Source organism: Gigantopelta aegis, chromosome 3, assembly GCF_016097555.1.
Source record: "Gigantopelta aegis isolate Gae_Host chromosome 3, Gae_host_genome, whole genome shotgun sequence".
Classification (NCBI taxonomy): Eukaryota; Metazoa; Mollusca; class Gastropoda; order Neomphalida; family Peltospiridae; genus Gigantopelta; species Gigantopelta aegis.
Genome location: NC_054701.1, coordinates 64,221,161 through 64,234,263, shown reverse-complemented (window position 1 = coordinate 64,234,263; position 13,103 = coordinate 64,221,161). Strand labels below are relative to the sequence as shown.

Sequence of the window (13,103 nt, the reverse complement as noted above, 5' to 3'; positions counted from 1 at the left end):
CAAAAAAGGCCGTAGGATGTACTGTCATGTCTGTGGGATGCTGCATATAAAAGATCCCTTGCTGCTAATGTCCCACAACTGGTGTAAAACAAAAAAGGCCGTAGGATGTACTGTCATGTCTGTGGGATGCTGCATATAAAAGATCCCTTGCTGCTAATGTCCCACAACTGGTGTAAAACAAAAAAGGCCGTAGGATGTACTGTCATGTCTGTGGGATGCTGCATATAAAAGATCCCTTGCTGCTAATGGAAAAATGTAGCGGGTTTCCTCTCTAAGACTATGTCAAAATTACCAAATGTTTGACATCCAATAGCCAATGATTAATAAATCATTGTGCTCTAGTGGTGTCGTTAAACAAAATAAACCTTTTCATATTAGCATTATTACCAAACAGCTATATAGGGTTACAAACGCTGCGTGGCGGCAGCGGGTTTCCTCTCTCTCTCTCTCTCTCTCTCTCTCTCTCTCTCTCTCTCTCTCTCTCTCTCTCTCTCTCTCTCTCTCTCTCTCTCTCTCTCTCTCTCTCTCTCTCTCTCTCTCTCTCTCTCTCTCTCTCTCTCTCTCTCTCGCTCTCTCTCTCTCATTATCTGTGGTCCTTGTCCGAGGCTATATAACTGTTATTAAAATTTGGTTGAGTGCGTTGTTTGGGTGGGGATTTGGATTTGTTTTTGTTTTGTTTTTGGCTGTTGTTGGTAGGTGGAGTTTTTTGTGGGTGGGTTTTGTTTGGTTTGTTTGTTTGTTTGTTTGTTTTGTTGTTGTTGGGTGTGTGGGTTTTTTGTGGGGTGTGTGTGTGTGTGTTGGGGGGGTCTTTTTTGTTTCTGGGTGGGGGGAATCTAGCTCATTCAGTGGAGTGCATGCCTAAGATGCTCAGGTTAGTGGACTGAACCTACTTGGCGGATCCAACAAAATTTAATTTTTCCCATCCCATCCAGTACCCCGCGCTTGGTATATAAAAGGCCGTGGTATGTCTGTGTGAAAATGCATAATGCAGTTTAGTATTGTGTGCACAAGGTGAGAAATAAATAAAATATCTGTCTGCAAAAGATATATGAAATTGTTTAGCGGGGTTTTCTCTGAACATTATGTTAGAATCATCTTCTTTTTTTTTTCTTTTTTTCTTTTTTTTCTTCTTTTTTCTTTCCCCTGCGCGTGCTGTAACCTCATCGTGGTGCAGGGGTGTAACATTCTCTTTGAGAATGGCCAATACAGCACAAATTGAAGTTAGAGTAAAATTCGGTGTCCGTAAAATTCTGTGATATTTGTATTTGTATTTTTGCACAGTTCTTTACACTGTTTTTGTTTAAACCTTGAATTTTTATATTGATGTTGATCATCACTTTATTTATTTGCATTACCATAGTTTGACACCCAATAGCCGATGTATTTTTCGTGCTGGGGTGTCGTTAAAACATTCATTCATTCATTCATTCTTTTTTCTTTCTTTTTTTTTCTTTTTTTTGACATCACAGTAGCCGATGAATGATTAAATCATTGAGCTCTATCGGTGGCGTTATAAACAAAACAAACTCGTTTTACTGATGGGATGAAATGTGAGAACATGTGGGATTGTAGACCATATTTAATTCACTCCTATTGTAGTGATGTCTGTATACAATACAGCGATGTCATTTGGGACTGAATGTCAGTAATTATACTCTGATGAATGTCATTAACACAGTTAACATCCATACATGAGTGTATTGGTTGCAGTCACTGTTTGCTGTTACTATTTATCTTCCGGGCTTCTAGATTACGGTAGCCCCACTCACATGGCTAGTGATATTCAATGTTGGGCTAGTGAAAAAACACTATTTCCATGCCCGACAGCCAGTGAAAACCAAGTTGTCAAATGCTGCATTTAAGTCTATTTTGTAAATATGAATATCCTGCCCCCGACCCCCTAGTCTTAATGTTTTTAAGCTCTATCTCTCTCTTTAGGTGACATCCAATTATCATTAGTAGTAAAATTGTATTAACTTATAGTAAAGTAGGGCTTGTGAATTTTTATTCGTGGCTAGTAAATTTTTTAAATCATTGATCCCATGGCAAGTGGATTTTATGAAAATTCTAGAAGCCCTGTAATTTATATGATCCCTTATTTCTTCCCATCATTGCGGAAATGGTGGCGAGGATGGTGATGGTAGTAATGTGGTGGTGGTGGTTGTAGTATATGTGATGGTGGTAGTGGTGGTGGCGGTGATGATGATGATGATGATGATGATGATGTTGGTGGTGGTGATTGTAGTACAGATTGGCTCATTCGGTTTGCCTCGCCACTGATTCAATGTTTGGGCCTCTTTTTCGGAGAGGGCGGAAGGTTAATTCGATATAATACCAAAGTGGTGTTTTTCGCGGACTGCTTTCACACTTAGTGCTTCCGGTTAACTTGTTTGTTGTTGGTGATTATGATGGTGGGCTTTGTTTTGTTTGTGTTTTTTGTTTTAGTTTGTTTGGGGGGGGAGGGGGTGGTGTGGGTTTTTTGGTGTTTTTTGTGGGTTTTTTGAGGGGGTTAGGGTTTGTCTGTTTGTTAGTTTGTGTTTGTATTTTTTATATTTATTATTATTATTATTATTATGTTGTTGTTGTGATGTTTTGGGTGGTTTGGGGGAGGTGTTTGGTTTATTTGTTGTTGTTGTTGTTGTTGTTTTGTCTTCTTCTTTTCTTTTTTCGGGGGGGGGGGGGGGGGGGGGGGTAGGGTGTTTCTTTTTTGTTTGTTTGTTTTTGTGGGGTTTGTTCTTTTTTTGCCTTGTTTCTGTAAAAAAAAAAACCTTCAAATAATAAATACAATACATGGCTATGCTGTACTTTTGTGAAGTGTATAAAATAATAAAATAACTCTTTTGGGGGTTTACTTTCTAAAAGCATAGCTTCGACTCCGATTTATAAAAGCAGCTATGCACATTCAGGTTTATAACCAACAACATTTTACAACGCAACGCGCCGCGCTAAGGTGTCGTTAGTCATGCCTTCCCTTCTTTGAGTTACTTCTGTTGAACTCTGCAGTTATTCGTAGTGTTTACAGTGTCACAGTTTCTTTTCAGTTCGTACCTGGCAGATTTGTCGTAAACTCCGATAAACCGTTGAGTGACGTCAGACAAAATGTCGAGCCGACCTTGGACTAATTACTATCGAGTCTCTTTAAAAAACGTGCTTCACATAAAGTGATAGTTACACATTGTTCATGACTTGAGGAGTTTTTGTCTCTAAAAAGCATGTCCCCTGTTACCTATTTTATTTATTACATCTTAAGTCTGTGCTTATTATACCCAATCACGATTTTACACGCTGTGTTTTTTTAAACCTCTCAATGAATGAATGAATGAATGAATGTTTAACGACACCCCAGAACACAAATACACATCGTCTATTGGGTGTCACAAATGGTAAGTCCTTTAATGTCTGCATCTGTTTTAAAATCTCTGAAAATCCATTTGTGATTTTAGTATACTTGTATATATGCTTTAAAACCTCTGAAAGTCCAATTCTTGGTTGTATTATCTCTGCATATGCTTTAAAATCTCTGAAAATCCATTCTTGATTTAATTATCTCTGAATATGTTTTTATCCGTCTGAAAATCCATTCCTGGTTTTATAATCTCAGCATATGTTTTAAAATCTCTGAAAATCCATTCTTGATTTAATTATCTTTGCATATGCTTTAACATCTCTCAAAGTCCAATTCCTGATTTTATTATATTAACATATGCATTAAAATTTCTGAAAATCCATTCCTGATTTTATTATCTCTGTATATACTTAATTACACCTGAAAATCCACTCCTGGTTAATATCTATCGATCTGTCATTTCCGAGTCTGTACAGAACTGTACTAATGTCTCCACTGATGGCCTGTTTTGCCTTTTCATTAAAACTCATGTACACAGAAAAGCTAATAATTGGAAATGTTATATACAAGACCATGCTGCTATATACAGTAACTCCAAAATCAATATTTGTTAATATAATCACGACGTAGACATGAAAAATCACATGCCAGGTGCCAGTAAACAACCTGCTTCTAACCTGTACAATGGGCGGGACGTAGTCCAGTGGTAAAGCGCTCGCTCGATGCGCGGTCGGTCTGGGATCGATCCCCGTCGGCGGGCTCATTGGGCCATTTTTTTCGTTCCAGCCATTGCACCACGACTGGCATATAAAAGGCCGTGGTATGTACTACCCTATCTGAGGGATGGCGCATATAAAAGATCCCTTGCTGCTAATCGAAAAAGAGTAGCCCATAAAGTGGTGACAGCGGGTTTCCTCTCTCAAACTTGCTACAATTTTCCTAATGCAGCAAAGGATCTTTTATATGCACTTTCCCACAGACAGAAAAGCACATACCACGGCTTTTGAGCAGTTGTAGTGCACTGGTTGGAACGAGAAAAAAGTCAATCAGTTGATGGATCCACTGAGGTGGTTCGATCCTGTGACGCGAGCTAAATACCGCGCCCGACAATATCAAGTGCTGAATTTTGTTTTTGAGACGACAACATTTTAAAATAATAATTCATAAATGATTAACAACTTGGAAAGTATTTACACCATGATAATAATATGTTGCACCTGATATCATACGGGTATTACCCAATTTTGCTGACAGAACAGAACAGAACAGAACAGAACTTTATTACACCCAGGCCGTTAAGCAACGGCATATGGGGAAACATGAATAATTACATAATATAATATGTAACAAGACAGGACAGGGTTTACAGAACATTAAATAGTAAATAATATAGTATATGAATAGTTAAATTATATAAATACATGTATACAGAAATACAACGAGAGGACATAACAAAAATAGGCCTACATATATACAATAAGTCAATAATATTAGGTATAGTAGAATAATTGAAGTTCATTATATAATTTGTTATACATGTACTAGTATATTTCGATTTATCAGCATCAAGAATGTCGTATACGTAGTGCCAGAATCAAAACCGCATGTCAAAAAGATTGCTATGCCGGAGTCGCATGCACTTAAAACAGTGTATGTCTAGTGCACGAGTACCACTACGTTTCACTATGTCTCACTGCGATGACACGTGCTAGTCAAATGCCACCTGTCATATGCAGGTGGCCTGTCAAATATTGTTTTGACAGTTTCACTGGAAAGTTTCTAATATTGCAGATCACTCTAATTTTTTTTTTTTTTTTTAAATGATGTGTGGTGAGGGTGATAAAGGTACATTTGAATATTGTTTTACTCAACAAGGATGGGGATTCGTTCTGTAAACTACAGTGAAACTCCTCTAAACCGGACACCCTAGTAACCAAGTAAAATGTCCGGTTTAAGAGGTATCCGGTTTAGAGAGGTTCTCTTCTGTACATATATTTAAAAGGGGGCCATGAAAAATGTCTGGTTTTGAGGGGATTCCGGTTTATTCAGGGTCCGGTTTTCAGAGGTTTGACTTTATCAAAAAGCTTAAAGACACGTTTTGTTTAGCGGCTCCACTGGAGCACATTGATTTATTTATCATCGGCTGTTGGATCTTTTATATGCACCATCCCACAGACAAAATAGCACATACCACGGCCTTTGATATATTAGTCGTGGTGTACTGAGAATGTTGGAACCCATACACCACTGTGAGGAACTTTTGGTAAACTGCTATCAGAAACGGACAGAAGGGCAGAAATCACGGTCGTTGTTGATATACCAGTCGTGGATCATTTGGTTGGAACGGTAAATAACAGCGCACGAAGTATATTGATCCTCTGATACATTGCAATTAGATCAAGTGTGTGGGGGGTTTATGTGTGTGCGCGTGTGTGTGTGTGAGAGAGAGAGAGAGAGAGAGAGAGAGAGAGAGAGAGAGAGAGAGAGAGAGAGAGAGAGAGAGAGAGAGAGAGAGAGAGAGAGAGAGAGAGAGAGAGAGAGAGGAGAGAGAGAGAGAGAGAGAGAGAGAGAGGGAGGGAGAGAGGAGAGAGAGGTTTGTGTGTGTGTGTGTGGGGGGGGGTATGTGTCTGTGTGTGTCTGTATATGTGTGTGTGTGTGTGTATGTTTGTGTGTGTCTATGTCTGTGTGTGTGCGCGCGCGCGTGTGTGTATGGGTGTGTGCGTGCTTGTACAAAACAATAAAAAAAATCCACCAAAATTTGTAATTGAAATTATTATGATTATTATACAAATCAGACGTCATCATCAGATTTTGGCAACTTGTTGTTTGGCAGGCATGAATACATTAACGGTACAGTGTGAAAGTTGCGTAATGGCGGCTTCGCGCCAAAATTATAGATTAATTTTTGCTTTAAACATTATATCTTCAGCTATAAACCCACAAAAAATAATAACAAACCAAATAATTTACTAGTAGGACAAATAATTATCAGAGAATCTTTAGAAAACGATACACGGAATTGGGAGCGTTGCGAATGTTATGCCAGGCGGATCTTGCCGACAAGTTCGCTACCCTTGTGCAACTCGTCTTTCTCTGACTGTCATATTTTGTGGATGCGTCGATTCTATATAATATTTGTAATGATATGTTAAGAGCGGAGGGACTGTACATAGCCCAGTGGTAAAGCGCTCGCTTGATGCATGGTCGGTTTGGGATCGATCCCCGTCGGTGGGCCCATTGGGCTATTTCCCGTACCAGCCACTGCACCACGACTGTTATATCAAAGGCCGTGGTGTGTGCTATGCTGTTTGTGGGATGGTGAATATAAAAGATCCCTTGCTACTAATGACAAAATGTAGCCGGTTTCCTCTCTAAGACTATATGAGCCGAAAAACCTACAACTTAGCATGACGTCAGAAACCGAGTAAATGCGGCTCAATGTTTGATGTCACATGTAAACGCGGAAGTAAAAGTTAACACGCTGTTTGCATTGTTTGTTTTGAAGAATTTAGAAGATGACATCTTCTTTACATGAAGATCAGTTTCAAGTAAACATATATCTGTATGTACAATAGTGTTTGGTTACTATTTTGTACCCGAGAACATTGGTCGAGATCGTTAGCGATACCATCAGTAGTAGTAGTACTATGCTTGTAAATGTGTATCAAAGTACTGTACTTTGATACACATTTACAAGCATAGGGAGAAGTCCTATATATCGATATGGTGTGCAAGTATCACACGTTTTTATAACGTGCATGATTATACATAACATAAAGTTCAATAACTTTTCCAGAAGTTAAATACAATATTCATAAGTTAGACCAAACATCAGATTAGGATCGTATCGGGTTGCATGGGTCTACCACTCGGTTAGGACTACCTGTTCTGTGGACTACAATCATCACCACTGTTTCTACTCCTATTTCTATTTATAATCTAAATACTGAAAACTAAATCATTTCCTACAGAAAAAAAAATATATATATATCTGTAACAATACTACATTTTTAGTTATTTATTTTACCATCGTTTGCAAACAAATTTACTGTCGTCTGCACACACATTGCGGTACCGTAACAGAAACGTTTCATTTACATACCTTTATTATACGTCATGATGTCATTGCACAAGCTGGCCTAGAGATTAACATGCTGAGGTATAGTAGATCAATTCTCGTAAGGTTGTTTCTCCCTCAACCAATTTTATTATTATTATTATTATTATTATTATTATTATTATTATGTGTGTGTGTATGTGCGTGCGTGTGTGTGATAATTATTAAATTATTGTAATATCTGTTCACTTTACTCACTTCACATCATTTGTATAGAAGGAGTTGCTTTTCTTTCCTTACAGATGTATATTTTAATTTTACAAGAGCCTGAAGTAGGCCTACTCTTTGAGGCACATTTTGGAATTCAAAATAGAAGATCAAGACTAAGAACAGTGGAAACGGAAGAAACCGTATCTGTATTAGATGACGAGCGGGACGTAGTCCAGTGGTAAAGCGCCCGCCTGATGCGCGGTAGGTCTGGGATCGATCCCCGTCGGTGGAGCCATTGGGCTATTTCTCGTCCCATCCAGTGCACAACGACTGGCATATCAAAGGCCGTGGTATGTGCTATCCTGTCTGTGGGATGGTGCATATAAAACATCCGTTGCTACTAATAGAAAATGTTGCGGGTTTCCTCTGTAAGACCAAAATTACCAAATGTTTGACATCCAATAGCCGACGATTAATAAATCAATGTTCTCTAACTTTAACTTTAACTGTATTGGATAAATATGATAAATACAGTCCAGTAGATGTTGACAGTAATACGGAACATAGAATCAAACACTTATCTGATGATAACACCAGTGAGCAGAATGACACTGAACGTGATCCAATTAGCACAAGTTACAGAAAGGATGCAGTGGATCGTCTTTTAGGAAATAATCTGAAAATCAAATTTATGACCATACTTTGAAGTTGAGGGAAATGGAAAAAGAGCAGAAGGAAATGTAGGCCTACATAATATTCTCGCTGGGTAAAAATTAAAGGCGGGCGGAACACACACACACACACACACACACACACACACCCCCGTGTGTGTGTTCGTTATGAACGGATATCGTCAAACGTATACGCTTGATTTGTCGCCCGTGCCGCCATAGCTTGGCAAAGCACAAACGACAGCCTGTTGTCAGTTTCAGTTAACACGTGCGTTTGCCGATTTCAAATTGTAGGGTTCGTCTCAAAAAATTAAAAGAGAAATCTTGCGCTGTACGAAGAACGTTCGGTTGAGAATACGGTACTAGTCTTTAGTTAAAACCGGTTTGATCTTGACAACGTATTATCGACAGTCGTACCTTCCTATTTCAGAATTGATATTTTATAAAGTGTTAGTAGAACTTTCAAAGTTTAGTTTGTATACTAGTAACACATTAATCATGTATATATTTTTTAAATAAAATATAATAAAGTAGACAATGAACGTTTTCACTTCTTAATTTTACGTGTTAAAATCGACAAATTCAAATAAATATTATTTCTTTTGGAAAGGGTAAAGTTTGGGGGGGGGGGGGTTGTTTAACGACATCAAAGATAAAGCATATTGATTTAATAATCATCCGACCCCATACAACCGTAAATAAAATGTGTTGAGTGCGTCGTTAAATAAAACATATCCTATCCTTCCTTCCATATGTTGTTGGATGTCTAACATTTGGTAATTTTGACATATAATCTTAGAGAGGAATCGGGTGCATGTGCAGGGGGAGGGTATTGGAGGTCGAAACCTTTACTTGCCCAAGCTTAAAAAGTTTTGAAATGTATATTTTGGGGGAGCCATGGCCCCATATAAACTTCGCTCAACACAGCCTATAACCCCAACCCCGCTGAAATCCCTGCACACGCACCTTGGAAACCCGCTACATTTTTTTTAGCAAGGGTTCGTTTATATGTACCATCCCACGGACAGGATATCACATACCATGGTCTTTTTGTATACCCGCCGATGGGGATCAATCCTAGACTGACCGCGCATTTCCAAAAAACACCTTTTTAGGTCTAAGTAATGAATAAAAATAACATATAGATCTAGTCGTAAATCGAACACAGTACCCTCTTCCTCTACCCCTAGAGCGTTACGTAATTAGTAACACCATCTTACATGTAACGCGTATGCCAACAGCTGGCCACTGTCAAAATTTTAAGGCAAATCCCCCACTCACCGACCCCTGGAAAGGCGTTGTACCATACCTCTATGGATATAAATATGTTTTGGAGATATGTGACGACCCCTCAATCAAGACAGTTAAATTTGTTCAAAAATTGCGAAATCTCACGTGATCTCTTGTTGGGGAATTCTATACTTGTGATAAGCCAATGAAAATCGAGATCGGTACGAGCCCGTCAAAAGTGTTCCACTTTCAAAATAATGGCTTTGTGCTTCACCTGGATAAGCCCGTGTAGTGAAACCTATGCGGAGTGCGGCGTCATATATGCACCAAACGTAATTGCATTTTCTGTTCTTTATGCTTAAATAATAAAAATATTCCAGGGAATGTAGTTTTAAAATAGTGTTAAATTACGTTACGGTAACTATCGTACGCTGTTGAAATTTTTCCACACCGCGGCTTGTTTTCCTTGATGCTGAGTGTGCCGACTGATCGAAAAAAAAATTCAGTGTGAAAAAAAGTGTCCAATATGAAATAGCGGAGCTGGGTTCTGTAAAATATAGTAGGATGCGGGAAAATAAAGAGGGATGGAGAAAAAATAAAGGGGACGGCAAAACACGAAAGCGTGGCGGCAAAATGCAATAGCGGACCGCTTAAATGGAGCAGCAAGAACACTTGTCACAACAGAAACAAAACTAAATATAAAACCATTCGACCCTTTGTCCGCCCCAAGTACCAGGTTACAACATGCCCCCTACCAACCGAAGAATGAAACGATATCGTTCGACAGTACGACACCAACAAAATATGAAGTTGCTAAGTTGTAGGTTTTCCCATGTGATGGCTCATATTATGTCAAAATTACCAAATGTTTGACATCCAATAGCCGATAATTAATAAATCAATGTGCTCTAGTGGTGTCGTTAAACAATACAAGAGAGGAATCTTGCCCCGGCTGATAAACCTTAAAGTCTAGACTTTAATAAAGTCCAGACTTTAACGTCATGACAACGCCATTCAAATAGCATTACGTTAAAGTCTAGACTTTATTAAGTTTTATAAGCACGGCCCCAGGTCGTACAGAAACGCGACTCTGTTTACACGGCGTGAGCCAATATTGATAAGACAGCTTTGATAATCTCGAGTTGTTTATGCAACCGTTATAGTGTGGTCGATTAATTTGCAGATATTTATGAGAAATAAATGTAAAAATAGAGAAATTTGGCACTTGCATGTATGAAATTACATCTTTAAATATTCATAACTTCGATTAGATAGTAATCCCACACGTTAATTTTTTTTTTTTTTTTTTTATAAATAAAATAAAATAAAAATAAATTAAAATAAAACAGGCCTCGGTGGTGTCACGGTTAAGCCATCGGACATAAGGCTGGTAGGTACAGGGTTCGCAGCCCGGTATCGGCTCCCACCCAGACCGAGTTTTAACGACTCAGTGGGTAGGTGTAAGACCACGATACCCTCTTCTCTCTCACCAACCACTAACAACTAACCCACGGTCCTGGACAGACAGCCCAGATAGCTGAGATGTGTGCCCAGGACAGCGTGCTTGAACGTTAATTGGATATAAGCACTAAAATAAGTTAAAGAAGAAATAAAATAAAATAACAATTTTAAATATAAAATAAAATAAAATAAAAATAATGATAACAACAATAATGATTTAATAATTAAGGCCGGCCGCTTTTGTCAACAAGGGTTGTTATTGTTATTAGTTTTATGGGGGGGGGGGGGGGGCTGACGTCACAATCTAAATAGTATCTGGTGCGCTTAAATGCAGTAATGCGTGCTGCGGAATAACGGTTGATTGTTAAAACGCACGCCGACAACAAACGAACTATAATTAAATATGATCTGTAATGACGGGTAGCAAATAATAGAATTATAATTGGTCAATAAATGCATATCAGTATGAAAATACGTATAATATGAACTATGCAGCCTGTATTCACTCGTCGTCTCTGGGGAAGGGACGTAGCCCAGCGGTAAAGTGCTCGCTCGATGTGTGGTCGGTTTGGGATCGATTCCCGTCGATGGGCCCATTGGGCTATTTCTCGTTCCAGCCAGTGCACCACGACTGCCATATCAAAGGCCGTGGTCTGTACTACCCTGTCTGTGGGATGGTGCATATAAAAGATCCTTTGCTGCTAATCGAAAAGAGTAGCCCATGAACAGCGGGTTTCCTCTCGCAATATCTGTGTGGTCCATAATCATATGTCTGACGCTATATAACCGTAAATAAAATGTGTTGAGTGCGTCGTTAAAAAAAAAATTATCTCTCCTTCTTGCCGTCGTGTTTCTGCTCTGTCTGGATGAATTATTTCCAGGTATCAGTACAAGTGTAGTTCATTTGCATACGCGTGTCATTGGTAACTTGGTTAGTTAAAGGAACATAATGTCAAGTGACATGGGATATTGTGCATGTACAGCGTTTATGTTGGTTGTTATCAGGAAGGAAATGTTTTATTTAACAACGCGCTGAACACATTGTATTTACGGTTATATGGTTTTAGACATATGATTAAGGACCACACAGATATTGCGAGAGGAAACCCGCTGTCGCCACTTCATGGGCTACTTTTTTCGATTAGCAGCCTGGGGATCTTTTATATGCACCATCCCAGAGACAGGGTAGTACATACCACGGCCTTTGATATGCCAGTCGTGGTGCAGCGATTTACCACTGGGCTATGTCCCACTCGAGTTGTTATCAAGTTATTTTAATGCTATGTATGTATTGATGTATGAATATCTATATATTGTATGTATGTATGTGTGTGTGTGTGTGTGTGTGTGTGTGTGTGTATGTGTATGTATGGATGGATGAATGGATGGATGGATGGATTCAAGCACGCTGTCCTAGGCACACACCTAAGCTATCTGGGCTGTCTGTCCGGTGGTTTAGTTTGTTAGTGGTAAGTGAGAAAGACGTCTGTGTAGTGGCCTAACCTACTCAGTGAGTTGTTAAAGTGGCTCTGGGTGGGAGCCAAACCCTAGTACCTACCCTAGTCTTAAGCTTATGTCCGATGGCTTAACCACTACACCACCAAGGCCTATGGTATTTCGCAGACAGTATTGTTAGTCACACACGTTAACACTGTCACCTATGAGATTTTACTTGCAATAGAATAACCTTCAATATGTCATCATGTAAGTATAGTTTTATGTTGTTAACATTGTCGCTTATGATATTTCATTCCATTTTCGTGATTATAATAATAATAACAATAATAATAATAATAATAATAGATTTTCATTTCAGATCAGTGATCCATAGAACGTAATTAAACTCACGGATTACATAATATACAGTTAATTATATTATATCCAATTAAGGTTCAAGCACGCTGTCCTGGGCGAACACCTCAGCTATCTCAGCTGTCTATCCAGGACAGTGGGTTAATTGTTAGTTGTTGGTGGTTAGTGAGAGAGAGTGTCGTGTTTTACACCTACCCATCGAGTCATTAAAATTCGCTCTGGGTGGGAGCTGCGAACCCAGTACCTACCAGTCTTACGCCCGATAGCTTAATCACGATTCCACCGAGGCCAGTAGATTCCATTTCGCACATGACAG

General features: G+C 38.9%; 1 protein-coding gene across 2 annotated transcripts in view; it reads right to left on the bottom strand.

Moving 5' to 3' along the window:
- The window catches only part of LOC121368419 (myogenesis-regulating glycosidase-like), a 182,177-nt gene that overhangs the window by 95,121 nt on the left and 73,953 nt on the right, over positions 1-13,103 (bottom strand). The window lies entirely within an intron of this gene.